General features: G+C 34.7%; 1 protein-coding gene across 1 annotated transcript in view; it reads right to left on the bottom strand.

Annotated features, from left to right (window-relative positions):
- Window positions 1-16,598, bottom strand: part of LOC124360523 — a 44,980-nt gene extending 28,382 nt beyond the window's left edge. The window contains exon 1 of the mRNA XM_046814223.1: window positions 16,227-16,598. The gene's annotated coding sequence lies outside the window, so the exon portion shown is untranslated. The remainder of the gene's footprint in view (window positions 1-16,226) is intronic.
- Between the last annotated feature and the right edge of the window lie 2,694 nt (window positions 16,599-19,292).

Genomic DNA, 19,292 nt, shown 5'->3' with positions numbered 1-19,292 from the left:
TCACGATATTATAATATAGGTATTAGAGTTCTATCGCAAGACCAACTTATTTGTTATTGCTGCTATACCATGGCAGATTAAATTTTAATTTTAAACTTGTAAGGTGCTGTTAAAGTTATAAAATATACAGAGCCTTATCTAGATATTAGATCCATAACGTTGTTATTTTCATAAAATTTAACTCCAATTGTCAGTGTTTATGAAAGTTGGAATATTATGGAAAGTTTGAAACAATTGGAATATTTTAGCTATAGTATAAGCCGCGCTCCATTGTGTAAACACAGGAAACGTATCCCAATGAATCTCGTATAATAGCCTACTCTCTACCACCCTAAGTATTTATTTGTAAATTTTAAAGCATTTAGTCGGTATTATAATCATAGTCCAATATTCTTATATCATTGGTATTTTATACGTCAATGGAAAGTTCCGAAGCTGGGAGTTGTAAAACAATAATTTAGTTCATGTTATAAATATAGTCCAATATTTTTATGTCATTGGTATTTATACGTCAATGGAAAGTTCCGAAGCTGGTATTGGTACCAAATAAAACATTTAGATCATGTTATAAACATAGTCCAATATTTTTATGTCATTGGTATTTATACGTCAATGGAAAGTTCCGAAGCTGGTATTGGTACCAAATAAAACATTTAGATCATGTTATAAACATAGTCCAATATTTTTATGTCATTGGTATTTATACGTCAATGGAAAGTTCCGAAGCTGGTATCGGTACCAAATAAAACATTTAGATCATGTTATAAACGTAATCCAATATTTTTATATCATTGGTATTTATACGTCAATGAAAAGTTCCGAAGCTGGTATTGGTACCAAATAAACCTTTTAGATCATGTTATAAACATAGTCCAATATTCTTATACTATTTTTATTTAACGGTCATGGAAAATTATTTATATGTACCAAATATAACAGTCGTGATTTTCATAGACAATTAAATTAGGATTATGCTTTTTCTCAAACATATTTAATAACATACACGATATACAAGATTAAATAATTTTTCTACCAATACAAAATATAAGGTTTTGATAAAAAAAATGGCTGTAATGCAAGATAAAAAATAACTCAAGATCCATAATAACTCACGAACAAAAGTGAATATAAAGATACCTAAAAATGCGTTTTTACACCCTAAACTGTTTATACCGGGAGTTACCCTAATATCTGTTTGGAAATCCCACTCATTCAGCAACCTACACTCAATTTTCCTCTTAATCAACAAACATAATGTCCGTCTGTGTGAGACACATAAGTAATGATTCTCTAACTACTACAAACTTGCGAACTTACGTCTATTCAATACCGGCTACCGAGCGAGGCAGTGATTAATGTTGGTGTGATACTGCTACTGCTACTGTAACCTTGATAGCGAACATGTTACTTATCAACACATAAGTAATGATTCTCTAACTACTACAAACTTGCGAACTTACGTCTATTCAATACCGGCTACTGAGCGAGGCAGTGACTAATGTTGGGTGAAACTGCTACTGTAACCTTGATAGCGAACACGTTACTTATCAACACATAAGTAATGATTCTCTAACTACTACAAACTTGCGAACTTACGTCTATTCAATACCGGCTACCGAGCGAGGCAGTGACTAATGTTGGGTGAAACTGCTACTGTAACCTTGATAGCGAACATGTTACTTATCAACACATAAGTAATGATTCTCTAACTACTACAAACTTGCGAACTTACGTCTATTCAATACCGGCTACCGAGCGAGGCAGTGACTAATGTTGGGTGAAACTGCTACTGTAACCTTGATAGGGAACATGTTACTTATCAACACATAAGTAATGATTCTCTAACTACTACAAACTTGCGAACTTACGTCTATTCAATACCGGCTACCGAGCGAGGCAGTGACTAATGTTGGGTGAAACTGCTACTGTAACCTTGATAGCGAAACATGTTACTTATCAACACATAAGTAATGATTCTCTAACTACTACAAACTTGCGAACTTACGTCTATTCAATACCGGCTACCGAGCGAGGCAGTGACTAATGTTGGGTGAAAACTGGTTCTGTAACCTTGATAGCGAACATGTTACTTATCAACACATAAGTAATGATTCTCTAACTACTACAAACTTGCGAACTTACGTCTATTCAATACCGGCTACTGAGCGAGGCAGTGACTAATGTTGGGTGAAACTGCTACTGTAACCTTGATAGGGAACATGTTACTTATCAACACATAAGTAATGATTCTCTAACTACTACAAACTTGCGAACTTACGTCTATTCAATACCGGCTACCGAGCGAGGCAGTGACTAATGTTGGGTGAAACTGCTACTGTAACCTTGATAGCGAACATGTTACTTATCAACACATAAGTAATGATTCTCTAACTACTACAAACTTGCGAACTTACGTCTATTCAATACCGGCTACCGAGCGAGGCAGTGACTAATGTTGGGTGAAACTGCTACTGTAACCTTGATAGCGAACATGTTACTTATCAACACATAAGTAATGATTCTCTAACTACTACAAACTTGCGAACTTACGTCTATTCAATACCGGCTACCGAGCGAGGCAGTGACTAATGTTGGGTGAAACTGCTACTGTAACCTTGATAGCGAACATGTTACTTATCAACACATAAGTAATGATTCTCTAACTACTACAAACTTGCGAACTTACGTCTATTCAATACCGGCTACCGAGCGAGGCAGTGACTAATGTTGGGTGAAACTGCTACTGTAACCTTGATAGCGAACATGTTACTTATCAACACATAAGTAATGATTCTCTAACTACTACAAACTTGCGAACTTACGTCTATTCAATACCGGCTACTGAGCGAGGCAGTGACTAATGTTGGGTGAAACTGCTACTGTAACCTTGATAGCGAACATGTTACTTATCAACACATAAGTAATGATTCTCTAACTACTACAAACTTGTGAACTTACGTCTATTCAATACCGGCTACCGAGCGAGGCAGTGACTAATGTTGGGTGAAACTGCTACTGTAACCTTGATAGTGAACATGTTACTTATCAACACATAAGTAATGATTCTCTAACTATTACAAACTTGCGAACTTACGTCTATTCAATACCGGCTACTGAGCGAGGCAGTGACTAATGTTGGGTGAAACTGCTACTGTAACCTTGATAGCGAACGTGTTACTTATCAACACATAAAGTTATGTATTAAATTTAAAAAACCAACATAACATAGATAGCCATACATTGTTAAATTTCAACACAACACAACATAGGTATAGTATACAGTGTAAATACTGTGATAGTGAACATGTTTATTCGTTGTTACACCCATAGATACGAAGTATACTCGTAATTACCAGCGCAGAAGAGCATAATAACCGGCGAAGTATATCATTATTACATACTGTAACAGGTTACTGCAGGCTTTGATTCCCAGACAGGTTGAGTTTTATCTATCAGAACTTTGTCCTAGAACGCACAAGGCGCGGTTATCTTATCTTGATTTCTGCAGCTGAATTATAAAAGTCGTTCTTCATCTAATTCATTACAATATAGCGTACAGTGCGCGATTGTTTGGCATTGTAAATGTAACATAGCATTTTAAACAGGATTTTGATTATTACATTTGTCCAGCAAGAATTATGTCCAACTTAAATGTATATGAAAGAAAATTAAGTCGTACGAAGAGTACTCAAACATAACGGCTTGATACTCGTACATTATCTTACTAGGATAGATATATTATATATGGTACCATAAGAACAATGCTAAACACTTAGTTTTAGTATTAAAATGTTAAAGATTTCATTAAAAAACAGGCTATGATAAAACAACACAAGCATTTTTATTTTTTAATGTTTATTAGTTATTCGGAAAGAACTCACACTTGTTTGTACTTGATCGTTTAGTTATTAATAAAGTAATGTACTTTACAAGAAAAACAAAAGATGTGTTTGGATTCTTGTTAATCTCATATTTAAAATGAGAAACCAACAACCATTCTGTGACTATTATTCTTATATGGTAATACCTACGGTCGCTTCTGCACAACAGGGTCGTAGGAGGCAGTGTTTACGAGCTTCAATTCATGAAATAACTTAAACGTGTGTTCAAAATTCCATTATATTTGTTTGAATAGCTCCGGAGATTTCAACTTCCCTTAAGCTATTTCGGGCCTGTTGAAAAGAGTAGTACGTAGCTTCCTCAGTGAGAGAATTTATGATATAATACGATAGAGCGCTATGATAATTTTGAAACGGAAGAAGGCTTATTTAAATTACAGAAATTACAGTAGGTAGAACACAAAAGAACTGTCTCGTTTTGCTATTCATGATAGAGTCTGCGACCGAAGTGCGACTACAGAATAGGTGGGATGCCAGCGACAGTGAAAAAATGTTGGCATTCCGTGACATTGTCGTACTTGTAGGTGTTCTTGTGTAAAAACCGCCGGTGGAAATAGTCTGCCCTTACCGTCCTGAAACTCCGCCTAACGAGGAAAATGATCACGATAGAGACGAATCATCCCCTGTTTCACCGAATGGATCCGCCGATGAGAACGGCGATCTTAGTAAACAAAATATAAATTTTCTTCTGCATACCATTAGTTGAACGTTTTATTCGGATCAGAGTTGCATATAAGTATAGATTTAGAAGTAACACAGACGTTTGATAAACGGGAGTTATTTTAATCTAAATTAATTGTCAACATTCTATCTGAGCTATCACGAATGTAATTTAGTATGAAGGAACCTCTGTACAGGTTTCGTCTTTAGAGGCCATAATATCCATAAAAGTATGTTTAATTAAAATATTTGTTATTATGATCATATAAGTGAAGTGTTTCATTTTTGTTACTTTTAGTTAATTTTGATGTAAGAGTCATCATGCGTGGTATATTGAAATGTGTGTTAAGTGTTAAATATAGTTAAAGTGATTCTTAAATTATTAGTTTAAAATTCTTGAAACTTTTTAAATATATGCAAGTAACACTTTTATGAATAAAGATATTCTTATTATATTCTTATTCTTCTATTCTTATAATCATATCCGACAGAGTATGAGTATGCGGCAGAGAGGAGGAATGAAGCTCAGAAAAGCAGCGCTACAAGAACGAAGACTTCAGAGACTTCGAGAACAACACTATCCGACAGTCCCCAATACAGTCCAATTTCACCTCAGTATTCGCCTCAAGCGCGAGTCCTCGACAGTCCAGACCCGACTTCTGTACAATCGCCTTCACCGGTTGCACCGGTCGTGTAGACATCGTGTAGGCCTATATAGATTTGCTGACAAGTCGTCAGATGACGAGGGAGACGATGGGGGACCCCAGACGAGGAGACGTTTGGATAATGATTCTGAACATCCGTCACGTAACAGAGATCTACTGACGATGCCGGTCACTCTCGTTGGACGTAGAAAAACTTTGTGGTCTTTTAAAATGGAAAACATCCACCTAGAAATGAAAACGAATAAACAGGCCGAATCGAGTTACACAACTCGAAACATGGGCGGGAGGATGTTGCCGTAATATGGTGTTATATATAAACATGAAAAGGCATCACTCGCGAACGACTGGTCCCTAATTCTTATATTTTGATCGTCATAGTTTGTAGAAGGTTTTAGGCTAAAAAGTTTAAAGTTATTCTGAAGGAAGGTCGAAAAGAGTCTGTTGTGTCGGTCGACGTCAAGGAAATGAGTTCGATATACTATGAGTTGTTTTTACGAGAGGTCGTTTTAATTGGATTCCATAAACAAAAGAGTCTGTTGTGTCGGTCGACGTCAAGGAAATGAGTTCGATATACTATGAGTTGTTTTTACGGGAGGTCGTTTTAATTGGATTCCATAAACAAAACAGTCTGTTGTGTCGGTCGACATCAAGGGAATGGAGTTCGATATACTATGAATTGTTTTTTACGGGAGGTCGTTTTAATTGGATTCCATAAACAAAAGAGTCTGTTGTGTCGGTCGACGTCAAAGAAATGAGTTCGATATACTATGAGTTGTTTTTACTGGAGGTCGTTTTAATTGGATTCCATAAACAAACGAGTCTGTTGTGTCGGTCGACGTCAAGAAAATGAGTTCGATATACTATGAGTCGTTTTTACGGGAGGTCGTTTTAATTGGATTCCATAAACAAAAGAGTCTGTTGTGTCGGTCGACGTCAAGGAAATGAGTTCGATATACTATGAGTTGTTTTTACGGGAGGTCGTTTTAATTGGATTCCATAATCAAAAGAGTCTGTTGTATCGGTCGACGTCAAGGAAATGAGTTCGATATACTATGAGTTGTTTTTACGGGAGGTCGTTTTAATTGGATTCCATAAACAAACGAGTCTGTTGTGTCGGTCGACGTCAAGAAAATGAGTTCGATATACTATGAGTCGTTTTTACGGGAGGTCGTTTTAATTGGATTCCATAAACAAAAGAGTCTGTTGTGTCGGTCGACGTCAAGGAAATGAGTTCGATATACTATGAGTTGTTTTTACGGGAGGTCGTTTTAATTGGATTCCATAAACAAAAGAGTCTGTTGTGTCGGTCGATGTCAAGGAAATGAGTTCGATATACTATGAGTTGTTTTTACGGGAGGTCGTTTTAATTGGATTCCATAAACAAAAGAGTCTGTTGTGTCGGTCGACGTCAAGAAAATGAGTTCGATATACTATGAGTTGTTTTTACGGGAGGTCGTTTTAATTGGATTCCATAAACAAAAGAGTCTGTTGTGTCGGTCGACGTCAAGGAAATGAGTTCGATATACTATGAGTTGTTTTTACGGGAGGTCGTTTTAATTGGATTCTATAAACAAAAGAGTCTGTTGTGTCGGTCGATGTCAAGAAAATGAGTTCGATATACGATGAGTTGTTTTTACGGGAGGTCGTTTTAATTGGATTCCATAATCAAAAGAGTCTGTTGTATCGGTCGACGTCAAGGAAATGAGTTCGATATACTATAAGTTGTTTTTACGGGAGGTCGTTTTAATTGGATTCCATAATCAAACGAGTCTGTTGTATCGGTCGACGTCAAGGAAATGAGTTCGATATACTATGAGTTGTTTTTACGGGAGGTCGTTTTAATTGGATTCCATAAACAAACGAGTCTGTTGTGTCGGTCGACGTCAAGAAAATGAGTTCGATATACTATGAGTTGTTTTTACGGGAGGTCGTTTTAATTGGATTCCATAATCAAAAGAGTCTGTTGTGTCGGTCGACGTCAAGGAAATGAGTTCGATATACTATGAGTTGTTTTTACTGGAGGTCGTTTTAATTGGATTCCATAAACAAACGAGTCTGTTGTGTCGGTCGACGTCAAGAAAATGAGTTCGATATACTATGAGTCGTTTTTACGGGAGGTCGTTTTAATTGGATTCCATAAACAAAAGAGTCTGTTGTGTCGGTCGACGTCAAGGAAATGAGTTCGATATACTATGAGTTGTTTTTACGGGAGGTCGTTTTAATTGGATTCCATAAACAAAAGAGTCTGTTGTGTCGGTCGATGTCAAGAAAATGAGTTCGATATACGATGAGTTGTTTTTACGGGAGGTCGTTTTAATTGGATTCCATAATCAAAAGAGTCTGTTGTATCGGTCGACGTCAAGGAAATGAGTTCGATATACTATGAGTTGTTTTTACGGGAGGTCGTTTTAATTGGATTCCATAAACAAAAGAGTCTGTTGTGTCGGTCGACGTCAAGGAAATGAGTTCGATATACTATGAGTTGTTTTTACGGGAGGTCGTTTTAATTGGATTCTATAAACAAAAGAGTCTGTTGTGTCGGTCGATGTCAAGAAAATGAGTTCGATATACGATGAGTTGTTTTTACGGGAGGTCGTTTTAATTGGATTCCATAATCAAAAGAGTCTGTTGTATCGGTCGACGTCAAGGAAATGAGTTCGATATACTATAAGTTGTTTTTACGGGAGGTCGTTTTAATTGGATTCCATAATCAAACGAGTCTGTTGTATCGGTCGACGTCAAGGAAATGAGTTCGATATACTATGAGTTGTTTTTACGGGAGGTCGTTTTAATTGGATTCCATAAACAAACGAGTCTGTTGTGTCGGTCGACGTCAAGAAAATGAGTTCGATATACTATGAGTTGTTTTTACGGGAGGTCGTTTTAATTGGATTCCATAATCAAAAGAGTCTGTTGTGTCGGTCGACGTCAAGGAAATGAGTTCGATATACTATGAGTTGTTTTTACTGGAGGTCGTTTTAATTGGATTCCATAAACAAACGAGTCTGTTGTGTCGGTCGACGTCAAGAAAATGAGTTCGATATACTATGAGTCGTTTTTACGGGAGGTCGTTTTAATTGGATTCCATAAACAAAAGAGTCTGTTGTGTCGGTCGACGTCAAGGAAATGAGTTCGATATACTATGAGTTGTTTTTACGGGAGGTCGTTTTAATTGGATTCCATAAACAAAAGAGTCTGTTGTGTCGGTCGATGTCAAGAAAATGAGTTCGATATACGATGAGTTGTTTTTACGGGAGGTCGTTTTAATTGGATTCCATAATCAAAAGAGTCTGTTGTATCGGTCGACGTCAAGGAAATGAGTTCGATATACTATGAGTTGTTTTTACGGGAGGTCGTTTTAATTGGATTCCATAAACAAAAGAGTCTGTTGTGTCGGTCGACGTCAAGAAAATGAGTTCGATATACTATGAGTTGTTTTTACGGGAGGTCGTTTTAATTGGATTCCATAAACAAAAGAGTCTGTTGTGTCGGTCAACGGGACGAGTACGATATGCTTGGTTGCTTTTCCGGGAGGTCGTTTTACCGGACCCATATAAATAAAATATCTGCTTGGCTATAGTGTGCGGATTTATTAGTAGGTTCAATCGGCAATTCAAGTGTCAAGACACTCACATGAAGTAACACGTATTTTTTTATTTAATTTCAATATCTAATTTCTTTGCAATAGTTATATTTAATATTAATTGATTAAACTCTGATACTACACATTAGGTATTTTCTTAATATTTAGATACACAGTTCTTAACTTACATAATTATTGGACACTGACACACGACACTTTTACGCCTAAAGTATTTTCCCGCACACACACGCCCGTCTTTTCGTTTACTCCCGCGTCTTCCGCGAAGTATCTAGGACTCTGCTTGACTGGCTTCCCGTCTCTGCTCCAAGGTTTGTGTTTTGAGCATCCCCCTTCGTCTCCTGGACCACACCTATTCCGAATCTTCGCTGGAGATTGGTGGGTACCAATATTTTGGTATCAGCATGTTTAGTGGAAACTGTTAAAATTATGATAATATCCTGTTATCTAGCAGCTGCATGGGAGCGGAAGTCGGTATGTTCTTACCGGATACCACCCTGTAACCAGACAGTCGGTATGCTTCGTTGTATGGTTTGTATTACAATACTTCCCTGTGGTGGGAAGGTGGTTTTCTCTTTAGTCATGAATTTTGATTTTTTTTTATAATTTTTCTGTATACGGAATTTATAATTATAATTACATTCATTACCTGTTAAAATGTCCTGTAGCATACCAATATTATAAACACTATGTTATGAAGTTATTTTGTTGTACTTTGCGGGCCACCCGACTCGCTGCGTGTATTTGTACGCTCGGTATTCGTTTTTCGAAGGTATGAATACTGTATATGTAAACCTGATACAGTGCGTACAGTACATTTTCTTGCTTCCCAATTTTTTTACGCTTTATAATTTCATTTCCCAGGTTCAGTCCAGTAATTATATCAATATTTGTATAACTAATCACTATGGTATCTTTATCAGTGAAAAACGATGAGATTAAGCGGTTCGTTGAATCATGCTGGTGCACTGAGCCTCCGGGTTTGTTCCTTCAGATACAGTACTCTACCCGTATACATTCACAATTTTGTTTATTAAAAGTAAAAGTCCAGAATGGTCCAGAAAATCCCATAAACTAATTGGTTTGAATTCGTCACCGTCGCAATCTAAAACAAAATCTAGATAATACAACTTGTCATTAGTATCTGCATCACACTATGGCAGCTGATGTAAATACAAAATACTAGGGCAGAGCACATTGCATTCTGTGACTCGGTCAGCTGTAAAAATATTGCACATCTTTATTATCTATATATATAAAAATGAATGTTTGTATGTTTGTCCTTTATGGAATCGTGAACTATTGGACCGATCATGATGAAAATTTGTACGTATATGTATTTTTTCCACGGAGAAGGTTTATAAGCTATGCCCATCCCTTTCCCGATTCAGGATTCCGCCCCACTGGTTACAGAAATACCCATAAGAAATGCATTGCAGCAAACATATGTTAACGTCTTTTCAAATTTTTAATCAGCTGTTCTTTGTAAACATATATTACACTTATAGTTTTAAAGCATAGAGTAAGCTTAAGAGAAACGACAAATTTTGTTTAAACTGTTTTTGCAATCACTGTTAAACATAGACTTTACTATCCAGATAATACAATTCAAATTTGACGTAAAAATTCACCTTTAACTGCAATATTTATTTAATATAAACCATGCTCATGCTTGATCAGAAGAGTAATGCAGATATCATAATTACTATCTTACGTTGGCTACAAATATAAAGAATGTTATAAAATCAACCTTAGTTGTTTTTTTTGACAGAAGTATGGTTCTCAAAACTCCGTGTGTACATATTCTCTCGATCGAGACAACAAAGCAAGCTCAATCGTGGCATCGGAGATATAACTAATTTAATCTAAAATTTATTATAGTAAAAAAAAAATTTACTAAGTAATATAAGGACTTCGGTTCTTAAGATTTGCGTGCGAAGCCGTGGGTAACAGCTAGATAGAGGCAGGAATATGGTACATACCTTCATAATACGCCCAAGAGGCTCACGATGGAACGACTATCAATTATCTCAGCAATGTTTAGAATGTGATAGAAAAAGAATAAGTGAATATAGTGTACTGTTTTCAACGGGAAATTGCGTGCGAAGCCGCGGGCAACTTTTGCAAAAAATTATTGAAATGCGCAGCAAAGCGCGCCGGGCCCGCTAGTGGTAAATAAATTTTCTTTATGTTAATTTTAAAAGGATTTGTGGGCGGTATTTCGGAATAAAAATATGCTTACGTGTTATCCTTATACCTAAGTAACGTACATGCCAAATAGATTTTGTGTGATCGAGTATCAAACATCCAAATATCTTCTCGAACTTTCAGATTTATAATATTAATTGGATGATGAGAAGTCTTGTATAAAAACGAACACAGATGTGAGGTGGTTGATATACATATTATACCAATAAAAATTATACGTATATATTTACACCTTTATTCATGAAAATTCTTGGAGCAATTGAAATATTTTAATTTAACACCACTAGTGAATTACAACACATATTTCAATAATTAATTTAATTTTGCGAGGCCTTTCGGAATCAAGGATTCCATCGTCAGGCAACTTCACAAATGGAATCCTTGAGTCTTTAAAGTCCTTGAGCAAAATTAAATTAATTATTGAAATATGTGTTGTAATTCACTAGTGGCTTATAATTATTATAATATTAATATTATACTAGAATATTATAACATGACATATAAGATTGTTTTGTTACAACTGGATTATATAGCATATAGGCTATTGTAATATTAATATTAAGAGGAAAATATACATTTAATTAGACCAACAGTATAAAAACGAATTATGGATTTACAAAACAAAATGCAGACGTCTATTTGATTTTTTTTAGTACCCTGAACTGGTCAATTCAATTTCTCTGTGAATATTCAATGCTGCTAGTCCAGTCAGCCTGTCTGAACCCATGGTATTCCCAAGATACGTCCTTAACCGACGTAATGTAGAGAATGACCTCTCAGCAGTACTTGTAGTCACAGGGATGATCCACAAAATTCTCAGCAATGTGTGGATATTGGAAAACAAGCCCTTGTCAAACAATTGAAACACACATCTGTTGTGAACAGTTGAAACTCAGTCTTGAGTATGCCCTCGTTGTAGCCCCCATTTTCAAATAAATAATTGTTATAACAATTACACAGCTTTAGAAAATTGAGTTGTCTTTTGTCTTGGAGGGCTTCTTCTTTGTATTTAATACATTCGCTGATGGCATTAAGCACTCAAAACCCTTTAATAAGTCTTTATGCTTGATGAAAAGAGATTCCAATGAAATAATTAAATAGTCAACCCAATAGATTGTTTATAGTAGATCGTCTGGCGTTTCTGTTCGTGTGTTGCTCTTGTTCAGTTGTCTGAGTCTGCCAGGTGGATGATGCATCAAAATTAAGTAATCAAAGGTGTCGGCGATTTGGGTAGCCTCTTCAAAAATTGAATGCAATTCTTTATCTATATTTTCTCTTACGGATTTCAAACTTCCAAGTACAGTTTCAGCGTGTGTAATTGCAGATGTTAAATCCAAATCAATTCTTTGCAGCTTTTTGCTTAGGTTTACAGTGTAACAAAGAAGTTTTTCTGATGCCAAGAGAGACATTATAAATTTACCTTGACGCAAGGAGCTTACTATCATTAAAGCTCCCGAAGAAAAGTCCCTATCGTTCCAGTTTGTAATTTCTTCTAATGGTACTTTAATGGGGTGAGAAGTTCTTTCATAACAAATACACATCAAACCTATGTACCCATTTCGTCGGGCAAAGCTACAGAAGCTTTTTTTGTTAGTTTGAAGATTTATCTTTGATTCAATGTACTTCTGTAAAACGCCTTGTTGTTTACAACAAATCGCTCTTCCTCACCAGTTTCTGATTGACGGAACTTCAGACACATTTGACAACGCCAGGTTAAGGCTATGAGAAGTGCAATGAACATATATTGCTGTTAGGTAAGCTTCTTGGATGAAAGCCTGAATGACATTAAACATCCCACTTATGGCAGCAGTCACATCGTACCTCTTAACACGTAAGTTATTGACATCTACATTACTGACCTTTAATTAAGGTTTTTGCCAAGTCACTACTCGTAGTAGAGGTTAGAGCCATGAACTTCAGAAATTTCTCTCAAATCTGATAGTTGTTTTGAGCATTCAATGTCACATACATAACGTAGGCACAATGAAAACTGTTCATCTTTTAAAACGTCAGAGGTTTCATCAGCAAGGACGCTAAAAACTTAACTTCCTTAACATTATTTTTCAGTTATAACTTAGTCTGCAAGCATCGATAACTTGATTTTGGAAATTCCAATTTTACATGTTGCATTTCTGCAACATGACTCAAAATGGGTTTGTAAATGCTGGTCTCCCTCTTCAGTTCTGGCTCTGAGTAAAGTTTCCCTTGTTTTCAATTGGTTTACAATTGATTTGACATTCACCATAATCTCTATGGCCCCTGAGGGCAATATCTGATCTACCACGCCAAATAATAGTATCTATTATTGGAGTTATTATATTTAGGTTGAATGTATTTTCTACTATCTACACATTTGTGAATTGGTTTTATTTGGCTGGCCATTACTCTTTTAAAGTTAGCCACACTTATGCATGAATCTTTATGATACGAGTTTGTATGTTTCCAAACTTTTCTAACGCTTTTTTCCAGTTACAAAAACCTTCATCAACAAGTTGGCCAATAAGTTGATTGTTACTCTTACTCACTTATTTTTTCGAGATAAACATACAATATACGCAGTATGCAGAGTCTTCAATTCCAGAATACGAAAGCCATCTTTCAGCCATGAAAACAAAACTTTCCGTCGTTGATTCCCGTACGATGTGTAAGGGAAGTTAAAATGACTCTGAGGAACCAATTTGGCACTTAAAACTTCTCATTATCCGTCAACCTATTGTTTTCAAATAAAAAAATGTCCGTGTCTTGTTTACTTACATTAGCCTCAGGCCTGCTTACATTTGCTTCTGAACCCTCCTCCATCGTAACACAAGACTTCTCTTCAATGCTTGTATTTAAAGACAGCTTCTTACTTGTCGAAATGTCACCACACTCACCAACCACATCACTTGCCTCATATTTATAGTATTTAAACTATTTAAAATAGTTTTGTATATTCGCTTATCTTTTATCACGCATCACTACCAGCATATATAACTGTTTGAAGGTATCACTACAGTTTGGACGATAATGTGGACAGTGTGTGTATGAGTATGATCAGCGACATTATATTTTACTTCCGTAAAGTATTAACCACATGTAGTGTGCGTTTAACTTTTGTATTTGTATTTAATCATAACATTTTAAGAATATACATTTTTATAGCCTATAACCACATAAGCTCAACGGTGGAAGTTTCAAGATTTATGATACACAGAAAGTTCTAAATGTTCAATGATTATACAACACAAACATGAAACTTTGCATGCCAAAATAGGACATAAAATGCTTTTATCATTAGTGACTCTTTATCTCTTCAGGAGGACACTGTATCAGGAAGCGGTAAAAGTCTTAAAAGGGAGCATAGTTCAAGGAGCATACCATTTTCAAAGATCTTAATGAGACTAATGCAACTATATGAATAAAAATAAAATCTTGATATCTCTAAAAAATAATTTATGTTTAAGGTTTTTAAATGTATTTAAAATTAAATACAAGAGGTTTACACAAAATGGACTGAAAAACGAAATAAGTATAGAGCTCTAGCTAAAGAATTGTGTAATAAAACTGTAATTATTATATATAAATACAGTTTTTCGTTCTTTTTGAATAGGTTGATACAGAAAAGTAGACAATAAATAAATGTGTTGTTAAATAAACTCCACTTGTGAATTATCTGTTTAACTGTTTATCCTAAATTCATTTGAAGAATCCATGTTGTATACTGTTTACATTTAAAATACAAGGCCTACTAATACCATGTCAAATATTAAGACATTTTGAATTGGCCACCAATTTTATTGATGGTGATCCAATTTAGGACAGATATCCTAAGGAGGTGTTAACACAATAAATGGTACCAATAACTAGGACCTACTAAGACATCCTCATTGTATTACTTTTAAAATTATATTTAGTTGACCACATACTTCTGAAGGGCAGCTTCCTAAGAAGGTGTTAATAATACCAATGGTACCAATAACCAGAAGCTACTGAGATATCCTCAATGTATGACCTTTAATATTATATTTACTTGACCACCTACTCCCTAAGGGCAGCTTCCTAAGGAGGTTTTAATAATACTAATGGTACCAATAACTAGAAGCTACTGAGATATCCTCATTGTATGACCTTTAATATTGTATTTATTTGTCCACCTAGGTACTCCCTAAGGGCAGCTTTCTAAAGAGGTGTTAATAATACCAATAACTAGAAGTTACTGATATATCATCATTGTATGACCTTTAATATTATATTTACTTGAACTCCTATTACTCATAGGTAACTTTGTAAGGAGGTGAAGACATCAATAGCACAACCGCCTAGGATATTTGTGGTATGTTGTGTGAAGTCATTATATCATCATAAATTATATTAAAATACTTTGCAAAAGCCGAACAGTCCATTTTAACATCATGTATGCGAGTTAAATAACTAATTATGCAACAAAATAGTATCTGATATGGAAATATTTGGAAACAATCCAAATTGGAAAACTATAATTACAACATTGCTATTCCATAGTAGTGATAAGCAGACACTTTAGTTTAGTCTTTATTAAACGCACGCTTTTAATACCTTTATAACTAGGAAAAAATGTTCAGAATTGCCATACTATCCAATTCAAATAAACATGTTTCTAAACTAGGCTACAATAGGATTTTGTTCAAAAGAGAATAATACATTATAAAATATTTCTGTGGGTATTATAGATATTATTTCTCAATTTTCGAGGGATAGGTCGATTATTAAAACAAGTGATCACGTAAATCATATGACGTTTTCAACAACAGCCAACCATTATCTGTAGAGGACTAATAGTAGTAGTATTCCAAGCTACATGAATCCTTTAATCAGTGGTATTTACAATATTAGGTCGTTTACAATAATTCTACCCTTACAGTACACAGATTCTTTTTTCTTTTTAGAGCAACATAACGGTTTTGGTACTTTCCAAGCATGACAGTATTGATAATATGATCCCAAATATGATTATAAGGTAATAATTAACAGAAACATAATCAAGAATCAGAGAACTGACAGCGCTAAGAAACATACAGTAGGCTAAATAAACTGGCGGAGACTATCAAGTAGGCTATATAGCCTACATTATTTGAATATTACTTTTTTGCTATATTGATTTGTAGATTTAGTAGGCCCCTATATAGTAACAACAGAAAATATAAAGACCTATTTGATTGTAAAAGCGTTAGTTACCTTTTGGGATTGACGATCAAAATTGTTTTATTCACTATGTAACAAGAGTTCAACTTCAATTTAAACACGTTATAACTTCAATTGCCACTTAAAAAATTGGACCCATTACATTCACTACTTTTGTTGGGTTCACAGCAGGGAGTTTCGTGTTGTAGTTAGGTCGATTTCATCACATAAAACAATATCGGTACACAATTTAATCCGTCTGTGAACGTCTATCACTTAGGCCTTCTAAAATATGTGTCTACCACTATTAATAGACTAGTTTAATTCTGTTACGTTCAAACACACCATTCCATTATTTTTCAGTTAAACTGTCGTGTTTATTTATCATGGCCGATTCCATTCGTTTTGTTACTTTACAGTTGCAATATAGACAATTAATTTAATTTTTGTATTTTATAAACACACAACACAAACGGAAGTAATCGTTTTTCGAGATCACGACACTATAAATCAGCTGTGTCCCAAACCTATAATAAATTTCTTTGTTGTTCATTAATTAACATGTGTACCAACCGTGTCAAACTGATTAATAAAACATACAAGGAATTTCACAATCATTCTCACATTTCAATTTCTGTATACATTATATAGGTTATTTTAATATATAAACGGAAGGAAATTGTCTTTGTAGAAATATTCATGTCGGTATTTAGGCCCACAATTGTTGTAGTAATTTTCAAGGTGATTAGCACTACTTCGCATATTTTCTTTCTCTGTTGTATTTTTATAGGCTATTGTAATGTATAAATGGAGAGAAATTGTTTTTACAGAAATATGTCGGTATTTAGGCCCACAATTGTTGTAGTAATTCTCAAGGGGATTACTCTAGCACTACTTCGCATATTTTTTTCTCTGTTGTATTTTTATAGGATATTGTAATGTATAAATGGAGAGAAATTATTTTTACAGAAATATGTCGGTATTTAGGCCCACAATTGTTGTAGTAATTCTCAAGGGGATTACTCTAGCACTACTTCGCATATTTTCTTTCTCTGTTATATTTTTATAGGCTATTGTAATGTATAAATGGAGAGAAATTATTTTTACAGAAATATGTCGGTATTTAACTTAGGCCCACAATTGTTGTAGTAATTCTCAAGGGGATTACTCTAGCACTACTTCGCATATTTTTTTCTCTGTTGTATTTTTATAGGATATTGTAATGTATAAATGGAGAGAAATTATTTTTACAGAAATATGTCGGTATTTAGGCCCACAATTGTTGTAGTAATTTTCAAGGGGATTACTCTAGCACTACTTCGCATATTTTCTTTCTCTGTTGTATTTTTATAGGCTATTGTAATGTATAAATGGAGAGAAATTATTTTTACAGAAATATGTCGGTATTTAGGCCCACAATTGTTGTAGTAATTCTCAAGGGGATTACTCTAGCACTACTTCGCATATTTTCTTTCTCTGTTGTATTTTTATAGGCTATTGTAATGTATAAATGGAGAGAAATTATTTTTACAGAAATATGTCGGTATTTAGGCCTATAATAAATTCGTAATTTACTCTGGGATATTTCTACGCGTTACTCTAGCATTAAACCAATATTTTTGGATATGCATCAATATTGCGAAAGAAAGTAATATACTTAATAAGGTACATTGTAAGTAGCCTAGTATATTAATTGTCTGGCAATTACATATTGGTTTTAGATCCAGGATTAGGATCGAAGTCCTTTACTTTCACGAAAATAAACCGAATACTAGTAACCTATCAACCAGGGGACTAACAAAATGTATCTTCCCTCTTTCTGTCATTACACATACGATATCTGCGGAACAGCTCGAGCTGTAGACTTGAAGTTTTCCGTCATTAGATATCATTCAGATGACAGAATTCTTCTTTTGTCTCTTTGTCATTCGCAGAATATATCGAAAAAGAAAAAGATATGAGACTTTGCACAAAGCTTAATTTCTATATAGGCAAGATCGAGCTCGCTTATGGTGCATACCCCTACAAGGGGGGCTTAGCGTTAGCGAAGCTTCATGCCCGAAAATATCTCGAGACCAAATCGAGCTATAAATTGAAATTTTCAATGAAATTTCATTTCTATATAGGCAAGATCGAGTTGTAACGTTGTAAGTCTCGTTATGGAATTTTGCTGGACGCTACCGGTCTGATCGCTCGGAGATGTCTACAGAATGAATTGAGTTATACATGTAATTAAAACTTTCTATGAAAGTGATTTTGATACATTTTTTTATCGCTTCCTTAATGTTATTTCATCCTGAGTGATCTACGAATTAACTATCTGGGTGCCAGATGATGATACTGCTTATTGGTCAGGAGAATCTTGTGTCTAGACTCATATAGACAGATATTCGGCCGGGCCTTGTCATGTCCCGTCACCGTGCCCCCGTCACAACATTTTACCCCCCCCCCTTCAAACGTATTTACCGTGCCACGGTAAAATTGTATAAAAAACTTGAGTACTGGCCCGCATATTGTTGGTACTTATAGGGTTAACGATCAAGTCCAAATCTCTTATGATAGTATTTTATCCAGTTTCTCTCTGAAATAGCGAATATTTTAACGTTGAATTCAGAAGTAGAATGAATGTAACAAAACTACTTTAATTGTAGTAAATTTGATTCAATGCTGATATGCTAGATATGGTCAATCTAAGATATGCAAATCTAATATGCTCCGAGTCCCGTTTTGAGGAGTTATTGTTATTTATAACGTCCAATTAAGAACAAGAATTCTTACAAAACAGTAGATACTTTTATTAAGTTGAAATGAACAATACAGATTGATGTACTCTGTTGTTTGATAAGCACAAGATAAATATATTATATTAAATATTAAAATGTTTGGCTCTAAATATGTGATTTTTTTATTTAAAAAATAAATAAATAGAGCCCTTTCTACAAACAGGTCTTGGTAGATGTATGTATTTAATGTCTGAATATATTGTTTGTTGGAAGATTATAATACATGTAACAGTAAATAAATGTTAAGAAACTAATAAAAAATTAACTATAAATAACAGTTAAATGTTTGTTATGTTATAAATAACATAATTTCAACAGTTTACATTTTTCTACATAC

This window comes from Homalodisca vitripennis, chromosome 4, assembly GCF_021130785.1.
Source record: "Homalodisca vitripennis isolate AUS2020 chromosome 4, UT_GWSS_2.1, whole genome shotgun sequence".
NCBI lineage: Eukaryota > Metazoa > Arthropoda > Insecta > Hemiptera > Cicadellidae > Homalodisca > Homalodisca vitripennis.
The sequence above is the reverse complement of the archived record's forward strand: the minus strand, read 5'-3'. Positions and strand labels throughout refer to the sequence as shown.